Source organism: Puma concolor, chromosome C1 (assembly GCF_028749965.1).
Source record: "Puma concolor isolate L17-30 chromosome C1, mPumCon1.1.hap2, whole genome shotgun sequence".
Classification (NCBI taxonomy): Eukaryota; Metazoa; Chordata; class Mammalia; order Carnivora; family Felidae; genus Puma; species Puma concolor.
In genome coordinates, this window is record NC_141674.1 from 31146409 (window position 1) to 31169238 (window position 22830).

The window sequence follows — 22830 nt, forward strand, 5'->3', positions numbered from 1 at the left end:
TCTGTGCTGACAATGTGAAGCTGCTTGGGATGCTCTCTCTCTCCCTTGCTCTCTGCCCTTCCCCTGCCCATGCCCACTCTCAAAAATAAATAAATAAACATTAAAAAAAAAAAATCACACCTCTGGTCAGTTCTATAAAGAAAAGGCGTAGGGGACGCCTGGGTGGCCCAGTCGGTTGAGCGTCCAACTTCAGCTCAGGTCATGATCTCGAGGTTTGTGAGTTTAAGCCCCACGTCGGGCTCTGTGCTGACAGGTCAGGACCTGCAGCCTGCTTCGGATTCTGTGTCTCCCTCTCTCTCTGCTCCTCCCCTATTCATGTCCTGTCTGTCTGTCTCTCTCTCAAAAACAAATAAACATAAAAAAAGAAGAAAGAAAGAAAGAAAGAAAGAAAGAAAGAAAGAAAGAAAGAAAGAAAGAAAAAGAAAAGAAAGAAAAGGTGTAGGAAGGGGATTTGACCTAGACTGGGAGGTCAGTGAACATTGTTTTAGGGAAGACACCTTTGGGCTGTGATCTGAAAGGTATATTTACTTTGCAAAACTTGAGCTGGAGATGAACAGGGGAGCATTTTAGGCAGAAGGAGGTCCTGTGGAAGGAGGAAGTATAGAATCTGCCCCTCATGCTGGTATTCTTAACACCATCTATAGATCACGTCAAAGCCACCAGAAGGCTATATATGTATATTTTTAAGTTTATTTATTTATTTTAGAGAGAGACATAGAGAGGGCACAAGTTGGGGAGAGGCAGAGAGAGAGAGGTAGACACAGAGAGAGAGAGACACAGAGAGAGAGAGAGGTAGACACAGGATCCAGGCTCTGAGCTGTCAGCACAGAGCCCTGCATGGGGCTTGAACCCAAGAACTATGAGATCATGACCTGAGTCAAAGTTGGACACTTAATTGAACCGCCCAGGTGCCCCAGTTATATATTACTTATTCACAACCATAGCCTTCCTGGAGGCCCAGGGGGAAGACAGAGCCCAGCGATTATCATTAACATTTATTGAGCATTTACTGTAAGCCAGGAACTTTGTTAGACGTTGTAAACGAAAATCTACTTTTCTCTGTGTCTTTCTCCTTTACTCTCACACGACAACTACCACACTTCACTTCACTTCTGACACCAGATGTGTGGGTTTTCCACACATCAAGCAACTGTCTGACACCAGCTGGGTGACTTACGATTTAACTCAGTTCTGACCCGGTAGCATTAGATCCCACAAGTTAAGGGCTCAGTCCCACAAGACTGCCCCCCCACTTTCAGATACTAATCACAAATTTCAGGTTGTCGCCTGTATGTCTGACCAACCGACTATAAATCTAGGTCCTTGCGACCCCCTCCTCGGGTTCAATAATTTGCTACAATGACTCACAGAACTCAGGGAAACACTTATGTTTAATGGTTGATTATAAAGGTTTATTATAAAGGTTATATAATAAAGAATGACCAGCCAGATAAAGAGACATAGGGTGAGGTCCATGGTTTTGGGGTGCACCACTGTCCTGGCTTACAAACATGTTCACTAACCCAGAATCTCCTTGAACCCTGTACTTCTAGGATTTATATGTATGGAGGCTTCATTGCATAGACATGATTGATCATTAACTCAATCGCCAGCCCCTTTCCTCTTCCCAATGGAGAGGGGTGGGGCTGAAAGTTCCAAGTACCTAAACATGGCTTGGTTTTTCTGGTGACCAGCCCCATCCTGAAGCTATCCAGGAGTCCACCAAAAGTTACCTCATTAGAACAAAAGGCACTCCTATTGCCCGGGGAAATTCTAAGAGATTTAGGAGCTCTGTGTTAGGAATCAGAATTGGAGATTATCTAATTTAAGCCAACAACAACCTTATGAAGTGAGCTCAATCGTCCCCGATTTGCAGATGAAGAAACTGAGGCATGAAGTTAAGGCCAAGGTGGGACAGCAAGCAAGAAACAGAATTTGAAGCCACCAGTTCTGACTCCAGAGTCCAAGTAACTAACCTCACTGCCACCTACGACTTGCAAGTTCTCATGAGACTTAAAGACTCACGGGGCACAGTGACATCCTGGAGTTACAGTTCTGAGGAATCAACTTTTACAAAGACTTTTGTATGATCTAGGCCTGCACGTGCTAAACCATTTCCTGCAGTCCGGCGCTCATCCTCCCTCACCATCAAGCCTGTAAACCGGTAGCAAATAAACAGTGGTGGGTGGAGTTTTTTGACCAGAAGACCTAGAAAGGAGAAGCTATATGACCCAGATAAAGAGATGTTTTCCTGGGGAGGTATTGGGTTCTTGGCTGCCTTGATCTTCTTGCAGCATCTTGGAATGTTGCAACATATAACACCTTCCCATAAGCGTTGGTAAATGTCTCACACGTAACCCCTGAGAATGCCTGATACCTTCCAAACAAGGCTATTCCTTCCCCAGTGTCTAGCAATAAATCAAGAGAAGATAAACTCTGAGAACATTTCCTAACCATTCTTCATAAGCCAAAGGAGATTGCAAAATGCACTATTGAAAGAGAAACAAAGAAACAAAAGAAAAGCAAAAAAACAAAGAAAACAAAGGAGAAAGCAGGTCTGGGAATCCAAGAGCTGCAGGCCCCTGCACCCAAAGCTGGGTGCTTGGTCTTCTCAGGGAATATGGTCTCCCTCTCACTTTCTAGTTTATTTCCTGTGTTCTTGCTGCGAGTTGCTTCAAACATTTTTATTTTTTATGAGTTTGGACACAAATAATCTGTTCAATAAGCCGTACATTGTTGACACAGAAAGTTCTTTTTCACCAAGAGAGCAAGAGCAGGAGCCAGGTCATTCTAGAACATCTCTTACCAGAGTGTTTTCACTTATAAAACTGGGAGTGGGGAATGATGGACTAAACTCTCTTTTAATTGTTTCAACTGCAAGACTCTGTGCTTCGATGGTATCAGATTTATCAGGAAAACTTAATTTAATAGTTTCCTGTTTATTTTTTTAAGGAGCACCAATAAAGAGGAGAGCAAAAAAAAACCCTAAAACATGGGGTGCTTGGGTGGTTCAGTCAGTTAAGTGTCTGACTTCTGCTTAGGTCAAGTCTCATGGTTTGTGAGTTCGAGCCCTGCATAAGGCTTTGTGCTGACAGCATGGAGCCTGCTTCAGATTCTCTGTCTCCCTCTCACTCAGCCCTTCCCTGCTCTCTCTAAATAAATTAATTAACATTAAAAAAAATAAAAACGTATCTAAGGATTCAAATCGAATTCTGTTTTAGGCAACATCTCCGTATTTAGAAACTGAAAGTAAGATACTCTTAAATATCCGTTCAAAACAATACAGACCTATTAAGCTAGGTTATTAACTATGAGCCATGTACTAAGCAAAACAGTAGAATAAAATAATCTTAAATATTTTCAAATACCCATGCTAGAGACCAATATTTAACACAGTTTTTACATTTTTTAACCCCTTTCAATGTAACTTATACACTTGTTAATTACCTGAGTAATCAACTCATCAACTTTGCACATATGATAACAAAGCAGGTTTTAGTAAAACATATTTTATTTTAGGTAACCATATTTCTAAATATGTTATTACAAAGTTCATTTTTTTTTTAATGTTTATTTTTGAGAGAGAGAGAGAGAGAGAGCACACAAGCAGGGGAGGGGCAGAGAGAGAGGGAAACAGATGATCCGAAGGAAGCTCCTGTGCTGTCAGCAGAGGGCCCGATGTGGGGCTCGAACCCACGAACCGCGGGATCATGACCTGGGCTGAAGTCAGACGTTTAACTGCAAAGTTCTTTGTTTTTTTAAGTTTATTTATTTTGAGAGAAAGAGAGAGAGCAGTACTCGCTCATATCATCCAGGAAAAAGGCATGTGCTCAGTCATTTTTGTGCTTTAGATAACATTATTGGTTTTTGTCTACTCAGACGTGATTGTGGACCGGTCTTGTTTTGTCTGCCTCTGTCATAGTCAGATAAACATATCTGATGTTTATGTTCTGCGAAATGTTGTTTTTCTGTTGTTGTTCTGCCAAATGTTTTCATGTTCAACAGGAGAACACCATGGCTGAGCTACAAGTACCAGGCCAGCTCCCAGCTGTGCTAAGGCCCAGGCGTGAGTACCAGGCCAGCTCCAGATGAAAGCGGCTGCTTTTCTCTTTCCCATGATATTAAGAATGCGTATGATATGGGGGCACCAGTCTGGCTCAGTCAGACAAGCATGCCACTCTTGATCTGGGGGTCATGAGTCGAAGCCCCACATTGGATGTAGAGATTACTTTAAAAAAAAAATTGGGGCACCTACATGGCTGTCAGTTAAGCATCCAACTCTTGATCTTGGCTCAGGTCATGATCTCACGGTTTGCGAGTTGAGACCTGACTCACACTGACAGCACAGAGCCTGCTTGGGATTCTCTCTCCCTTTCTCTGCTCCTCCCCCTGCTCACTCTCTCTCTGTCTCTCTCAAAATAAATAAATACATTTTTTAAAAAAGGAACATAAAATTTTTTAAAAAGAATGCATATGGTATGAATATATCATGTATAAAAGTTAAAAAGCTGATAATTCAGGGGGGTGCTGTGTGGCTCAGTTGGTTGAGCATCTGATTCTTGATTTGGGCTCAGGTCATGATCTCACAGTGAGTGAGATCCAGCCGCTCATCGGGCTCAGCCCCGATGGCATGGAGCCTGCTTGGGATTCTCTCTCTCTCTCTGCCCCTCTCCTGCACTTTCTCCCTCTCAAAAATAATAATAAATATAACTTCCAAAAAGAAAAAGAAAAAGCTGACAATTCAGTTAAGTAATTCAATGAAAATTGAGAGAGGTATATTGAAAATTTTAAGTACCTGGTAAAAATAGAGCAGGATAAGAGACGATGTTATAGAGGGAGAATTGTACTGTTAAATGATCCAAATTGTTGTGTAGAATTTTAAGTTTTATTTAAATTATAATGTGTATTAGACTAAGATAACAATAATGAGGTGAGGGTGAAATTAAACTTGTCACTCTGAAAGGCTTCCATTCAGTCTGCAAAATGGTTAATGTTTCCTTTGTTTTGGGCTATTTGACACCCAATAGTCATGGAGCATAATAATACAAATGCAGCCTCAGGTCCTAAATCCTTCAAATTATCCTTCAAGAAAAGAAACCAGGGTTCTTGGAGGGCAGCCAGTGCCAAATCTCCAGGCAGAGAAACTCCCGGTACATCTTGTTACTGACAGGAAATAGCAATTCTTTGGGGATTTCATGTATGGCGTTGGAGGAGGCAAACAGGCCAATTTGAGAAGAAAATGTTCACATTCAGGGACAGTTATGCCACCACAAGCTGAATATTGAAATCAATGACTGTAATCAACTGGAACAAGATTTTTTCTTTTTCTTTTAAGTGGGTTCTACACCCAATGTGGGGCTTGAACTCACGCCACTGAAATCAGGAGTCACTTGCTCCACTGACTGAGCCAGCCAGGCGCCCCCATGAAACAAGTTAAATCTATAAAAAATGCCTCGAATCCAGGATAATACGAAGAAAAGAGGTATTAACATGAAGTACATTTAAAATATAATTTCAGTGTAGAGGTAAATGATCAATGTATATTTATAACATTCAGAAATATTATTTACTGATTAAGCCAAATCATGAGAAGCTCGTCTTAAAGCTGTGGTCATGACTTGAGTAAATGATCACAAATCATTACCCAACAAGGCAGCACTGCCCAATAGAAATAAAATGTGAGCCCCATATGTAACTTTAAATTTTCTAGAAGCCACATTTATTTATATATTTTTTTAACGTTTATTTATTTTTGAGACAGGGAGAGACCGAGCATGAACGGGGGAGGGTCAGAGAGAGAGGGAGACACAGAATCTGAAACAGGGTCCAGGCTCTGAGCTGTCAGCACAGAGCCCAACGCGGGGCTCGAACGCACGGACCGCGAGATCATGACCTGAGCCGAAGTCGGACGCTTAACCGACTGAGCCACCCAGGTGCCCCAAGAAGCCACATTTAAAAAGTAAAAAGAAGCAGGTGAAATTAATTGAAATAATATATTTATTTAATCCAATATATTCAAAATATTATAATTTACACATGTGATCGATGTAAAATTATTAATGAGACTTTTCTCATCCTTTTTTTCATACTAAGACTTTGAAATGTGGTGTGTATTTTATTTTTTAAATTTTGTAAAAGCTTTTTTTTCATGTTTATTTTTGGGAAAGAGAGAGAGAGTGGGGTAGGAGCAGAGAGAGAAGGGGACGAGGATCTGAAGCAGGCTCTACACTGACAGCACAGAGCCCAATGTAGGGCTCAAACTCACGAACCATGAGATCAGGACCTGAGCCGAAGTCCGATGCTTAACCAACTGAGCGACCCAGGCACCCCAGATTTTTCTTTTTAAGTAGGCTCCACATCCAATGTGAGGCTTAAACTCACAACCCTAAGATCAAGAATCACACGCTCTACCCACTGAGCCAGCCAGGCACCCCTGGTGTGTATTTTATGAGAGTTTATCACAATCTGGACGAGCCACAGTTCAAGTGTTCAATAGCCATATATGTCCACAGGCTCCCATGTTAGACAACATAGCCAAAGGCCTCAGAAATGAATTGCCTGACTGAAGGATAACTGTGAAAAAAACCCAATGCTTTTACAGTAACAAATTCCTCATAGGTCCAAGTTGCAAAGAGAGGCAAGATGTACCTAATAAAGAGGTGGGCATCATAGGAAATCACAAAAACATCTGTTTATAATGATAATCAACATTTATTTAGCATTTTCCATGTACCAGACTCCGTACTAAGAGCTTCACAAGGGTTATTTCATTTACCTTAATCCTCACAACGCCTAATAAGGTAATAATAATGGCTGACATTGATGTAACATATTTCTAAATATTTGCATCTATTAATGCATTTGATCTTATCTAACCCCATGATGTGGTTTCTGTTAATATTCCATTTTATTTTTTTTCAACGTTTATTTATTTTTGCGACAGAGAGAGACAGAGCATGAACGGGGGAGGGGCAGAGAGAGAGGGAGACACAGAATCGGAAACAGGCTCCAGGCTCTGAGCCATCAGCCCAGAGCCTGATGCGGGGCTCGAACTCGCGGACGGCAAGATCGTGACCTGGCTGAAGTCGGACGCTTAACCGACTGCGCCACCCAGGCGCCCCAATATTCCATTTTAAAGATCTAAGACAAAGAGATTAAGAGCCTTACCTAGTAAGTGCAGAACTAGAAGCTGGGCAAGCCTGTTTGTAAAATTTACATTATTTATTATTTTCTTCGCAGAAAGAGAAGGGTCATGGTGAATAGTTTTATTTCAAATGCATTACTGGCAGAAATTAAGCTGAGATCATTTATTTTAAAGTTTATTTATTTATTTTGACAGAGAGAGAGAGAGAGAGAGAGAGAGAGAGAGAGAGAGAATGTGCTTGCTTGAGCAGGTGAGGGGAAGAGAGAGAGAGGGAGAGAAAGCATCCCAAACCGGCTCCATGCTGTCAGGGAGAGCCCACCCAACGTGGAGCTCCGTCTCATGAACCCAGAGATCATGACTTGAGCCAAAGTCAAGAGTCAGATGCTTAACTGACTGAGCCACCCAGGTGTCCCAAATCCGAGATCCTTTTATGTTATTTATTTTTATTTTTTAAAGTTTATGTATTTATTTGAGAGAGAGAGAGCATGGGCAGGGAGGGGAAGAGAGGGAGGGAGAATCTCAAGAAGGCTCCACACTGTCAGCACTGAGCCTGATTCGGGGCTCAAACTCATGAACTGTGAGATCATGTCCTGAGCCAAAATCAAGAATTGGATGCTAAACCGACTGAGCCACCCAGGCGCCCCTCTGAGACCCTTTTATACTGCTAAGTGATACCGGGCCATAAAAGATGTGATTTTGTAGTATTTGTAAATTTTTTTCTTCAGAGGTAAGATTAAGCAATCCTATCAAGAACCACTAAATTCCTCATAGCTCTGAAAAGGCCTTTGAAACAAACAAATCAATGAGAGATAAACTTTCTTTTCTGTTGTAATAACCTGGGGAAATGTGCACCCAGGGTGTTACTGAGCCTGCTTTCTTACTGGTAGAAACCAAGGAAAGGAGATCTCATAAAATGTTGTCCCAGGCTTTTCGACTTTCTCCGTACAGGGATCCAGTACCATTAAGACAGGTCTCAAAAGGGTCCCTAATTTCACTACCATTTTTTTTTTAAGATTTTATTTTTAAGTAATCTCTATACCCAACGTGGGGCTCAAACCCTGAGATCAAGAGTCACATGCTCTACTGACTGAGACAGCCAGGCACCCCAGTTCATGACCATTTTAGGGAGGACTTCGAAGTATAAGAATGTGTACCATTTCCTTCTATTGAAAAATATTTTTTTAACTTATTTGGTTTTATAGAAAAATCCATCCTAAAATTCATATCAAATCTCAAGGGACCCCAAATAGCCCAAACCATCTTAAAAAGAACTATATTGTTCTTGGTTTCAAAACTTAATCCAAAACTATGGTAGTCAAAACAGTTTGGTACTAGCATAAATGCAGACATAGACCAAAGGAAAAGAATAGAGCGTCTGGGAAAAAACCCTCATATATACAATCCCATTACTTTTTTAACCTTTGTTTTAATTAAAGTATAATTGGCACACAATTTTATACTGGCTTCAGGTATACAACATGATGAGTCCACATTTATATACATTACCAATAATAAGTGTAGTTACCACTTGTCACCACACAAAGTTGTTACAATATTATTGACTATAGTCTCTGTGCTATACTCTCATCCCCATGACATACTTATTTCGTAACTGGAAGCTTATACTTCTTACCCCCTTCACCTATTTTGCCCATCTCCCCAACCCCTTCCCCGCTGGCAACCACCCATCTGTCCTCTGTATTTCTGAGTCTATTTCTGTTTATTTAATTTGTTCATTTGTTGTGTTTTTCAGATGCCCCATATATTTTTTAAATGTTTATTTATTTGAGAGAGAGAGAGAGAGAGAGAGAGAGAGAGAGAGCAGGGGAGGGGCAGAGAGAAAGGGAGAATCCGAAGCAGGCTCCAGGCTCTGAGCTGTCAGCACAGAACCTGATGTGGGGCTTGAACTCCCAAACTGCGATATCATGACCTGAGCTGAAGTCAGATGTTTAAAAGACTGAGCTTTTAGTCGGGTGCCCCTAGATGTCCCATATTCTTGCAGGCCCTTTCAGTAGGACTAGAAAATAGTATATCAGCTAGGAAATATACTTATGGATACACATACACACACAAAAATAGATATCATGCACCTTCTAAGATGTTGGGCTGGAGTCAGTTCATATGGGCTTGAAAAAGCTCAATGTTGAATATTCAGGAATTCTTTGAGCAGCTGTTAAACTGATGGTAGTTTGAAATCAACCATAGTAGGAGTATTTATACCACAGAAGTCAGTAAATGCTACATATCAGTGTGGGTTTTTTAAATGTTTATCTATTATTTTTTTTAAAATTTTTTTTTTAACGTTTATTTATTTTTGAGACAGAGAGACAGAGCATGAACAGGGGAGGGTCAGAGAGAGAGGGAGACACAGAATCTGAAATGGGCTCCAGGCTCTGAGCTGTCAGCACAGAGCCCGACGCGGGGCTTGAACTCACGGACCGCGATATCATGACCTGAGCTGAAGTCGGCCGCTCAACCGACTGAGCCACCCAGGCGCCCCTTTATCTATTATTTTTGAGAGAGAGAGCATGGGGGAGGGGCAGAGAGAAAGGGAGACAGAGGACCTGAAGTGGGCTCTTGGCTGAGAGCAGAGAGCCTGATGCAGAGCTCGAACTCATGTGAAATCGTGACCTGAGCCGAAGTCAGATGCTCAACCAACTGAGCCAGCCACCCAGGTGCCCTCTCAGTGTGTTTTTTTAATCGGAAAGCCATTTACCAGTACAACTACATATATATCACACACATATATCTACTCTTCTCTATATATGATAGTTAATACTATCTCTATCTCTCTATACATACAGACGTGCACATATATGCATCTATATACACCATGGGCTCACGCTTCTACCTTTAATTCTATTTCAACATCAGTTTGGTCTACTCTTTTCCATTTCCATATTTGTAACTGTCTTCTCCAACAGTAACTTGGCTCCCATTATTCTCCATATATTCACTTATTTACTCAATCTCCTGACCACAGGAGCCACGGGCTTGGCCCCATCCCCATAGACTCTGCCGGAGAGCACAGCCTCCTTTGCCCTGAGGGCCTACCAATCCTGACCTTTCAAACCACACTTCAGCCCTAGCCCTGGCCGCCCAGACCACCGGAGTTGCCTTCTTGGCCTGGGCCCCATCAGCTCTAAGCTCATCAGCCAAATCTTAACTTTAGTCCTCACATTTCCCATGAAGCATGCCTGTTTCCCTATTGTTTATGAGCTCATGGTTTTGAGTGGTTACTTTAATTCATTCATATGGATTGCCAGATAAAATACGGGAAGCCAGTTCAGTTTGAACCCGGGAAAATACTTAGGCCAAAAAAGTATTTGTTATTTATCTGAATTAGAAATTGAACTGGATGTGCTGCATTTTAATTTGCCGAATCTGGCAATCCTCGTTAGAACTACCAATAAGCTTCCTTTAATCCTCAACAGTCCCTGGGTCATTTTGAAACGTGGGCTGTAACTCCAGACTTCTGGCACACATTGGGCTCCTAGCTCTTCCTGCACTGAGTCCTATCCACCTCATACCTCTGCTTGGAAGGCACAGGTAAGTGCCCCACCCCAGTCTCACTTTCTATACATCTTTTCTCCGTCCTTGTTCTGCACGCACGGCTTTTGCTCTCCACCAAACAACTATCAGAGTTATAGACAGTAGTACACAGTCTAGTATACAGCTAGAGATTTTGGTTTACTAATTAGTTCGTGTGTTTTTATCCTGGAATACTCATAAAGGAGAGGAGGCAGCCTCATCAATCCTCTGGGGAGCTTTACCTAGTTAGCCAGTAGTCCGTAGTATTGCACAGAACCCACTGTATTCTTTTCATTCCCCCACCATGATTTTTACCTCCTTACATTGAAAATGATCTGCTGCCCTCCCTGTCTGTCAGCCCGTGGACTTGTCAGGGAGCTGACGGCCAAACATCAGGGTCACATGGGGGCCAGACTGTGATGCACTCTGAGGGGAGGGGCCTCCTACTTGCACTTAACCTGATAGTTCAAGGTCCCCGGGGGCTGACATTTGTCTCCTGTTTGTGAAGCTCAGGGGTCTCGAGTCTGGGCTGCACCAGGCTAGGAGAAAAATTAAAGATTTGTTTGTTTTTTTTTTTAGTTTACACTTATTTTTGAGAAACAGAGTGAGACAAAGTGTGAGCAGGGGAGAGGCAGAGAGAGAAGGAGACACAGAATCTGAAGCAGGCTCCAGGCTCTGAGCAAGCGGTAAGCACAGAGCCTGAGGCGGGGCTCGAACCCACAAACTGTGAGATCATGACCTGAGCCAAAGTCGGATGCTTAACTGACTGACCCACCCAGGTGCCCCAAGGATTGGATTTTTCTAAAGAATTAGCTCTATTGGGGCGCCTGGGTGGCTCAGTCGGTTGAGCGTCCGACTTCGGCTCAGGTCATGATCTCGCAGCCTGTGGGTTCAAGCCCCGCGTTGGGCTCTGTGCTGACAGCTCAGAGCCTGGAGCCTGTTTCGGATTCTGTGTCTCCCTCTCTCTCTGCCCCTCCCCCATTCATGCTCGGTCTCTCTCTGTCTCAAAAATAAATAAATGTTAAAAAAAAAAAAGAATTAGCTCTATTGAGATGGAATTAGCATACAATAAAATACCCACATAAATGTACAATTCAGTGAACTTTGACAAATGTATATACACATGTAACAGGAACCACAATCAAGATATAGAACATTTCTCACCCCAAAAGGTTCTGTTTGGCCCTTCTCAATAAATTTCTATTCCCAACTCCTGGTGACTGGCAACCACTTAATAATTATATTACACCTATTAATGGATCTTAATATATATTTAACTACACACACTTAAATAACGGAACGTCTGCGTTTTCTTATTAAACCAAAAAGCAAAAGACTGCCTACAAAAAAGTACATGGTTTGACCATGTTCTTGTTTTATCCATTTTTTTCCAATTCTCCCCTTTTTTAGAGAATAAATTTGTCATTTGGCAAAAGAAAGAAAAGTGGAAAGCCTGCCTAATTTTCAAGAATAGTAGCAGTTGCCGTTTATTGAGTATCTACTGTGTACTAGGCACCATATTCACACTTTACATGAATCCGTTTTCTCATTTGATCCTGACAACATCCCTGAAAGGTGGGTATTTATTATTATCTTCATTTAATGTATGACTCAGAAACACCCTGACCCCACCTAAGCATGGTTAACACAAATGTACCAAACAGTATCAGTAACCCAAACTTCTGGAGCACCTGGATGACTCAGTCGGTTAAGCGTCCACTACTGATTTTGGCTCAGGTCATGATCTCAGTGTGCGGGAGTGAGACCTGCATTGGGCTCTCCACTGACAGTGCAGAGCCTGCTTGGGATTCTCTCTTCCTCCCTCTCTCTCTGCCCCTCTCCTGCTCACGCTCTCTCTCAAAATAAATAAAATAAACATTAAAAAAATAAACCAAATTTCTAAACTGTAAGCAACCCACCAAAAGCTTAAGTGATAGCAAATCCAGTCTTTCAATCAGGTCCCCTCCCCAGTTCTCAAAAATAACTAGACCTACCATTGTTACTCTGCAGCTCAAGGATTGCTGCCCTCTTCCAGGCCACTGGATTTTCCATCTGTGGCACACCATCTATGCTGGGTCCAACTCCGGCAAAGCTGTGCTGGGGCCCCTCCTCTCTTTCCAGGGCGTCAGAGTAGCTGGCAAAGATCTTCAGACATTCCTGGGATTCTGAAAACACTATCCCAGAAACAAAGGCCCTCTAGGGGGCAGTGTAGATTAACACGTTGGCCCAACCTAACAACCTACCTCTGCCCACGTTAAAATTCTGTTAACACATGAAAGTGAAAGCTTGAGGCTCAGAGAAGTTAAATAATGTGGTCACGATTGCCCGCTAGTCACTTGCAAGAATGGGATTCAATTTCAGTCTGTCTGACTTCAGAACAGTAACCGCTTTTCACTCTGTTGGGCTTTCTTGACCATTCATTAGACTGAAGGGAAAAGGTCATAGCAAAAAGCAAATAAATAAATATATGTGGAGCAACTACTCTGTGCCAGGCCCCAATTATGATGTGAACAAAAGAGGAAAGATAGCACTTGAGGGAAGAAGTGTTCTTTGGGGAGATTCATGTGTAAGTTAAAGCAGAGAAGAGTTTGAGAAGAGAGGTGGTTTTGCTAATAACAGAGCATGCATTATAACCCAGACGGTCACTCAGGCGTCCAACAAATATTCATGCTTATGATAGCCTCTGTGTGAGGCACTGAAATAGAGTGGGGAACTTATGATCTAGTGAGGTGTCAGTAGGAGATATCAAACGAATAAATGCATACTTAAATGTGTCATTACAGGTTGTGGTAAGTGCTATGAAAGAAACAAAGAACAGGCTGGGAGAAGAGAGAAAAGCAAGGGAGCCACTTCAAGAGAAGAACTCTGAAGATTGAGAAGGAGCTGGAGATGTAAAGAACATTCCAGACAGAGAGCACAGCAAGTACAAAAAGCCCTTGAGGTAAGAAAAAGATTAGGGTTTGCGGGGCTGAAGGAAGGGCCAGTCTACCATGACAGGATGATACTGTATTTTCATACCGTTTAGTATCAATGGCAAGGAGTTCCAAGAAAAGGTGACGAATTGAGCAAAGACACAAAGGTAGGAAAACTGTGTATAAGGGGGGTGGTGACATGTTTGGAGAGCTAGCAAACAACTTTGTGCTCTTAGGAATAGCAAGTAGTTAAGTGGTTGGATTTAAAACCCAGGCTGAGGGGGCCCCTGGGTGGCGCAGTCAGTTAAGCGTCTGACTTCAGCCAGGTCACGATCTCGCGGTCCGTGAGTTCGAGCCCTGCGTCGGGCTCTGGGCTGATGGCTCAGAGCCTGGAGCCTGTTTCCGATTCTGTGTCTCCCTCTCTCTCTGCCCCTCCCCCGTTCATGCTCTGTCTCTCTCTGTCCCAAAAATAAATAAACGTTGAAAAAAAAAATTTAAAACCCAGGCTGAGGATTTTGATTATATTTGAAGCAAGATGGGGCTGAACATTTTTAAGCAGTGGAGGTGAATTTAGGCAGATGAATTTCAGAGAGCAAGTGGGATGGTCTAGAAGCAGGGATAACTGTTGGGACACTTGTGCAATAGCCCAAGCAAGAGAGAAGTAGGACATGTCTAATGGTGGTGGTACAGGAAAGGAATCAATCCTTCCATAAATCCAACACATGTAAAATCCCTGAAAAGGAAGAGCAAAGAATAGTTCTCCAGGGGGAATCTCTGGCAGGGAGGAAGACTGCAACAGCATCTGTGGGGTTTTTGAGTTTCCATCTCCTTTGAGGGTTCTCTGCCTTTGGGACCACCGACCCTTCATCAAAACACAGTAGCAAAGTCTCCCAGGAAGGAACACTAGACTCCTGGGATCCCAAGGACATGATGAGTCCAAGGGAGAGAGACTGGGAGGTTGTGGTGACAGTCATGGGGGCTAAGCATTCAAAGGAAGTTCTGGAATATAGACATTGGTCCCTCACCTTGCAGCTACTCTCACCCTCCCTGCTTTTCTGTGACCTTTAGAGGACATCATGCTGTGTTCTGTATATGTTCCCATTTGCTGGGCAGGGGTAAATGGAAATGGGTCAGAGAAAAGACAGACGGAAGAAGGTTTCCTGAGGACCAATGGATTGGATTTGGAACCTAACCTGATTAGATCTTGAGGAAAGGAAAGAGAAAAACAGAAAGTCATTATAAATAAGGCTGGGTATGGAAGGGGGTGATTTAAGATCTTCTAGCTCCCTTTACACAGATCCTACCCTCCCTAAGCAAACTTCCGATGCTAATTTTGCTTCCAAAGTTGACTTTTCTATAAGGATGCCATTATATTTCTTAGGGTGAATTAGTAAGTTGGGCTCTTGTGACTTAATCACCACCTAGATGAAATGATAGAGTGAGTCAGTCCACAATGTTTTTTGAATCCAAATAGATGAATCTGCACAATGAAACTACCCTAAACCATCACTTGTAAATGTGTCGCTGATGGTGTATTGAGAAATATCCAGCTTCATCAAGGAGAACCAGGAGTATCTGTAGAACTAGAATATGACTAAGGAAAGTTGCAAATAAGTTAACTATATTATAATTTCTGGGAAAAAATACAAAAGTAGGGACATCTTTTATTTATGAGATATATATATATATATATATTTATTAAAACATTTTTTCAGTTTATTTATTTTGAGAGAGAGAGTGCACAAGCAGGGAAGAGGCAGAAAAAGAGAGAGAGAGAGAGAGAGAGAGAGAGAGAGAGAGAGAGAGGGTCCCAAACAGGCTCTGAGCTGTCAGTGCAAAGCCTGATACACGGCTTCATCTCAAGAACCATGAGATCATGATCTGAGCTGAAATCAAGAGTTGGATGCTTAATTGACTGAGCCATTCCACGCCTGTATTTGTGACATATTTCTGCCCTTAGGACAGTACCTGAAACATAGCAGACCATCAATGAATATTTGTTAAACAAATGAAGAATGCCACTCAACACTGCCCTTCAATTTTCCTGCACACATTTAGTAAGTATTCTTTCCTGTCTCACTCTGAAACAATTCTTTTTTTTTTATTTTTTAATTTTTTAAAATTTACATCCAAATTAGTTAGCATACAGTGCAACAATGATTTCAGGAATAGATTCCTTAGTGCCCCTTACCCATTTAGCCCATCCCCCCTCCTACAACCCCTCCTGTAACCCTCAGTTTGTTCTCCATATTTATGAGTCTCTTCTGTTTTGTCTCCCTCCTTGTTTTTATTTTTGTTTCCCTTCCCTTATGTTCATCTGTTTTGTCTCTTAAAGTCCTCGTATGAGTGAAGTCATATGATTTTTGTCTTTCTCTGACTGGCTAATTTCACTTAGCATAATACCCTCCAGTTCCATCCACATAATTGCAAATGGCAAGATTTCATTCTTTTTGATTGCCAAGTAATACTCCATTGTAGATATATACCACGTCTTCTGTATCCATTCATCCATCGATGGACATTTGGGATCTTTCCATACTTTGGCTATTGTTGATAGTGCTGCTATAAACATTGGGATGCATGTGTCCCTTCAAAACAGCATACCTGTATCCCTTGGATAAAAACCTAAGTGCAGTTGCTGGGTCGTAGGGTAGTTCTAGTTTTAGTTTTTTGAGGAACCTCCATACTGTTTTCCAGAGTGGCTGTACCAGCTTGCATTCCCAGAGAGCACATTTTCAATCAAGAGCTTAGAACAGATATGGAATGTGAGAGAGAGGATGGGGATGAGCACGACTCCAAATCTTTGGCTTAAGCAGCCAAATGAACCCACTGTCATTTACTGACAAAGGAAAGGCTTTGGATAAGTATTGTGTGAGCTGCCTGCTAGATATGTAGAGGAGACAGTTAGGAGGCAGAGTCTGGACATCAGTACAGTGGTAATGGTTAGCAGGTTCACTCTTAGTATTTTCAGGGTCAGAACCAAGAGCACAAATGGTGGTCCATATACCACATGTCCAACTATATAAAGTTATAACTAACTTAACATCACACTGTTAGATAAAACATGTTCTATCCTTCTGTCTTGATAAATATACCTTTACAACAATAAAACCTAAAAGGACACATAATGAAATTGTGATTTTTGTGGCCAAATTTTGGCTAAATATCACAAAAAAACTGAATTTGGTTACTATCATACCTGTCTGACTGTTCCATTGATGGATCAGGGATGTTTAGATAAATTATAAAATACATGATAAATGATTACATATTTATTCCATACAATTAACTTTTCTTGCCTTAGCAAAATCACTAATCATATTGTTATAATAAAATTTTTCACATAGTTTGTATCTGTGGGAATAATGAGCTAAAAAAGGATTGAGAATAAAAGATAATTGTATTCAAAATGTACAAAGTGTAAATATATTTTGATAAGTTTAAAATGAAACTGTTGGGCCGCCTCACTGGCACAGTCAGTAGAGCATCTGACTCTTTTTTTTTTTTTTTTTTTTTTTATAGATTATTTTTTTTTTTTCAACGTTTTTATTTTATTTTTGGGACAGAGAGAGACAGAGCATGAACGGGGGAGGGGCAGAGAGAGGGAGACACAGAATCGGAAACAGGCTCCAGGCTCTGAGCCATCAGCCCAGAGCCCGACGCGGGGCTCGAACCCACGGACCGCGAGATCGTGACCTGGCTGAAGTCGGACGCTTAACCGACTGCGCCACCCAGGCGCCCCTGACTCTTTTTTTTTCTTAATTAAAAAAATTTTTTTAAATGTTTACTTATTTTTGAGACAGACAGAGACAGAATGCGAATGGGTTGGGGCAGAGAGAGAGGGCGGCACAGAATCTGAAGCAGGTTCCAGGCTCTGAGCTGTCAGCACAGAGCCCGATGCGGGGCTCGAACCCACAAGCTGTGAGATCATGACCCGAGCTGAAGTCGAACGCTCAACCGACTAAGCCACCCAGGCGCCCCTTCTTAATTTTTTTAAATGTTTATTTATTTTTGAGAGAGAGAGTGACAGAGCATGAGCATGGGAGGGGCAGAGAGAGGAGTAGACACAGAATCTGAAGCAGGCTCCAGGCTCTGAGCTGTTAGCACAGAGCCCGACGCAGGTCTCGAACTCAGAAACCATGAGATCATGACCTCAGCCAAAGTCAGACGGTTAACCGACTGAGCCACCCAGGCACCCCCCAAAATATCAGAATTTTAAATCAAAATTGTATAAACAATGCAGGAAATAGAAAGTTAGCCTTTAAAAACCAAATTGTCTTATTAAATATTTTTATACAAAGTTATTCCCAATGCATTCCCAATTCATTGAGTATTGACAATGTAAAGAACCAGTTTTTCCATTCATTACAACTAGACAAATACACACATGATGTAAAATTTCACGGTCAAAAGAATTGTTTAGCATTGTGGAATTTTTTTTCAGCCACTATGGGAAATGGTACTAAATCACCAATTGTTTCCACACCTTGAATCGGAACAGGTAAAGAGGCAATTAAAAAAAAAAACCAAAAACCTTCCTGCATGGTGCACCTGGGTGGCTCAGTTGGTTAAGCATTTGACTCTTGATTTTGGCTCAGGTCAGGATCTCAGGGTTCATGCAGTTGGGCTCTGTGCGGACAGCACGGACCCTGCTTGGGATTCTCTCTCCCCTTCCCCCTGCCACTCCCTCTCCTTTTCTCTCTCGCTCAAAGTAAATAAATAAACTTTAACAACAACAGTAAAAAGGAACATTCACTACTACTGGGAAATAATACTTGGTTATGCCCGAATATGTTGCACCTGTGCTAAAGAACTGAGCCACCCAGGTGCCCCAAAACTCAGTAAGTATGTAATACTAACTCCCCGTTCTCCTTTGCCCCAACCCCTTGCAACAACTCTTCTACTCTTTGTCTCTGATTTTAAATCCTTTAGGTACCTCAGATAGGCGGTATCACACAGTATTTATCTCTGTGATTTATGTATGTCAGTTAGTATAATGTCTTTTAGGCTTATCTATTGTGTAGCATGTGTCAGATTTTCTTTCCTTTTTAAGACTGAGCAATATTCCATTGTATGTATATGCCACATTTTGTTTGTCCATCCATCCTTCAGTGAATGCTTGGGTTTTTCCCATCTCTTGGTGATTATGAATAATATTGCTGTGAATATGCGTATACAAATATCTGCTCAAATCCTTGCTTTCAATTCTTTTGGTGCCTTTCCGTTTGAGGACACAGAGCAAAAGATATGGAGTTTGAATAATGCTAGTTATAAAAGTAAATAGAGTTGTACTTAAAAAATTTTTTTAATGTTTGATTTTATTTTTGAGACAGAGAGAGACAGAGCATGAGCGGGGGAGGGTTAGAGAGAGAGGGAGACACAGAATCCGAAGCAGGCTCCAGGCTCTGAGCCGTCAGCACAGAGCCCGACGCGGGGCTCAAACTCACAGACGGTGAGATCATGACCTGAGCCGAAGTCGGAAGCTCAACCGACTGAACCACCCAGGCGCCCCAGGGTTGTACTTTTTTAAAGTTTATTTATTTATTCTATTTATTCTATTGAGAGAGAGAGAGAGAGAGAGAGAGAGCAAGCAGGAAAGGAGCAGAGAGAGAGGGAGAATCCCAAGCAGACTCCTCACCATCAGCACAGACCATGACAAGACACAAACCCACAAACTGCAAGATCATGACCTGAGCTGAAATCAAGAGTTGAATGCTTAATCAACTGAGCCACACAGGCACCCCTAGGGTTGTACTCTGTGATGAGGGCCGGATCTTGAAAGATAGAGAAATCTATGTGTTCTTTAATATAGTTAGTGTGTGTGTGTGTGTGTGTGTGTGTGTGTGTGTGTGTGTGTGTGTGGAGAGAGAGAGAGAGATTTGCCAGGACAGGGCCCTTCTTGGATGGTTTTCATGGGCCTAAATATGTAAATGGTATTAGAACTGGGTGGGTACAGGGGCCCCTGGGTGGTTCAGTCCGTTGAACGTCCGACTTCGGCTCAGGTCATGATCTCACCGTCTGTGAGTTCGAGCCCTGTGTCGGGCTTTGTGCTGACACTCAGAGCCTGGAGCCTGCTTCGGATTCTGTGTCTCCCTCTTTCTCTGTCCCTCCCCTGCTCATGCTCTGTCTCTCTCTGTCAAAAATAAATAAACATTAAAAAAAAAAAAAACCGGATGGGTACAGCAATGAGTGTAGATAGAAAAGAGGTTGAAGGGCTGTGCCTGGGACAGCTAGAAATCAGAAGGAGAAGGGAGAGCAAGAAAAGAAACCACGAAGAAACACCAGGAAAGTATGGAGACTTGGAAGCCAAGTGAAATCCAATACCGGGGAATGATCAACAAGGCCAAATACTGCCAAGGGACTAAATAAAGGACTGAGAATTTGCCACTTGAGACAACAAAAGTAGAAATTACTGGTAACATTAAAAAAAAAAAAAGGCAGTTTCAGCAAGGACTGGGGATGAAAGCCTGGCTGTAAAGGGTTCAAGAGAGAATGAGAAGAAAGTGCAAATAGAGGATTTGGCCAGCTCTTTACAAGAATTTTTCTACAAAAGAGAGCAGAGATGTGGGACGGAAACTAGGGGAGGATGTGGTGGAGTGAAAGAAGTCTTGTGGTTTTTGTCTGTTGTTGTCTTGTAACAGTGGCATGACCACTGATGGTTCTGCATCTCCAACCCTGCCCACAGACATATATCCAAGCGCATCCATTTGGATGTCTCATAGGGAAATTAAAATTAACCCGTCCCAAACAGAACTTTTGGTTCTCTCTCCCTCTTTTCCCAATCTGTTTCTTTCCTTAGTCTCCATCTTTCTCAGTAAGCATCTTTGCCAAGCATTCAAACTGAAGGCCATTCCAGATTCCTCTCTTTCCCTCACTCCTCATAAACAAAGCATCGGCCTGTTGGTTCTGCTTCCAAAATGTATCCTTAATCTGTTCACCTTTACTACTGGGACTGCTGCAATAGCTTCTCTGTCTTCCTTCTTGCCTCCCACCACCTTTCTCTACATGGTGGCAGCAGGAGTGTAAATCAGATGATATCATATGACCACTTAACGCTTTTCGGTGGTTACCTGTCACACTTTAAATCCCCACTGCTTGCCTTGAGCTATAAAGTCCTATATTATCTGGCCCTTTTCTCCTTCTCCAACCTCATCTCTACCACCTGTCCTGCCTTGCACCACATTACAGATACACTGACCTTCTTCCCACCCCACCGCATCCTGCCTTTTTTTTTTTTTAGGCCTAATTTTTTGTATGCCAAAGATACAAAAAAGTACAGAGAATTTTATAGAAAACTATGTGCCTATTACCTACATCTAACACGTTAATGTTTAGCCACATCTGTCCATTAAAATATGTTGTTCTCTGAATCTCTGTTAGCTGGGAAAGTGCCCAGCACATTAACAGGTGCTAATCAATCAATGTTGATGTATGCAGCTTACTATGCTGATGTATGAAGTTTTAATTCATTCATTTACTGGCTGTATATTTTTTGTGTGTGAATATACCATAATTTGTTTATCCATCTTTCTACTATTGAACATTTAGGCTGTTTCTGATATTTTATCATTATAATAGTGTTGCAATGAACATTGGCAACATAGTGTTTAAGAAGTCAGATTTGGTGGCTCGGGTGGGTTAAGCATCTGACTTCAGCTCAGGTCTTGATCTCACGGTTTGTGAGTTCGAGCCTAGCGTCGGGCTCTGTGCTGACAGCTCAGAGCCTGGAGCCTGTTTCGGATTCTGTATCTCCCTCTTTCTCTCTGTTGCTCCCCTGCTTGTGCTCTGTCACTCAAAAATAAATAAACATTAAAAAAATTTTTTAAGAGGTCAGATTCTATGGTAGTTTTTTTTTTTTAAGTTTGTTTATTTATTTTGAGAGAGAGCACTCAAGCTTGGGCGGGAGAGGGGCAGAGACAGAATTCCAAGCAGTCTCTATGCTGTCAGCGCAGAGCCCAATGCAGAGTCCAACGCCTGGCAATCTCATGAACTATGTGATCATGACCTGAGCCAAAATCAAGAGCCAGTTGCTTAACCAGCTGAGCCACCCAGGCACCTCTAAGAGATCCGTTTCTGGAGCAGACTACTTGGGATTGAATTCCGGGCACCATAATTTCCAAGTTGTGTCACTTTGGTCAAGTTACTTAAACTCTCCATGTCTGTTTCCTGAATTATAAAATGAGGGTAAAAATAGTAACTTTTCATGGTATTGTTAGTAGGATTAAATGGGTTAAAATATATAAAAAACCTTATCTCAATGAATATCAACCATTATTATTATGAGGAATTGCTGAGTCACAGGACATGTGTATATTCAATTTTATTAAGTGATTACCAATTAATGCCTCCACCAGCAATATATAAGTTCCATATTTCTAAATCCTAAAACATGGTACTAATGGGTATAAAATTATGTATATATATAATATCTACATATTATATGTATATATGTTATATATGTAGATATTATATATATATATATATATATATATATATATATATATATGTTTATTTAATCTCTACACCCAATATGGGGCTGGAACTCATGACCCTGAGATCAAAAGTCAAATGCTCTTCTGACTCATCCAGCCAGGTGCCCCATATATTGTTTTAATTTGTACCTTGATGGTCACAGTGAAGTTAAACATCTTTTCACGGGTTTATTGGTCATTCTTATTGGTATTTTGGTGAACTAGCTCTGTATATCCTTTATTTACTTTCCTACTGGATTGTGCTTTTTTCCTTTTGATTTGGGGAACTTTTCGGATATTAATCTTTTGGCGGTTTTATATATTTGAATACCATCTAGTTTTTGGCTTGTCTTTGTGTTGCATCTTCTTAAACTTCTGTTGTTACAGAATTAACTAATTTTAATGCAGTCAAATCTAACAATATTTTCTCACACGGTTTGTGTTTTTTTGGGGCTTATTTAAGAAATTCGTCTCTATTTTGATATCCTAAAGAAATATTTCCTGAAAAATATTTCGGGGCCTGTAATCCACCTGGGATTTATTTTTGGATATGGTTTAAAGTAGAAATCTAAGTTTTCTTCCTATTGAAAAAGTTGCCTCAGCCCCATTTCCTGTAGAGGTCATCCTTTCCCTACTGACTTGTAGTGCCCATTCTTATAAACCACCTTCCCACGGACCTAGTCTTCATAACCTTTGCTTATTTTCTTTCCACCGGGGGATCCTTATTCTCTCTTCCTTCCGATCGCAGCTTAAGCGTCAGGCCGCTCCTGTC

General features: G+C 41.6%; 1 long non-coding RNA gene across 1 annotated transcript; it reads left to right on the forward strand.

The window, feature by feature from the left end:
- The first annotated feature begins 3994 nt into the window (after positions 1–3994).
- LOC147577942 (uncharacterized) lies at positions 3995–15633 on the forward strand. The gene is made up of 3 exons (XR_015254629.1): positions 3995–4066; positions 13459–13616; positions 15548–15633. It is a non-coding gene; the product is annotated as an uncharacterized LOC147577942 (long non-coding RNA).
- The last annotated feature ends 7197 nt before the right edge of the window (positions 15634–22830 follow it).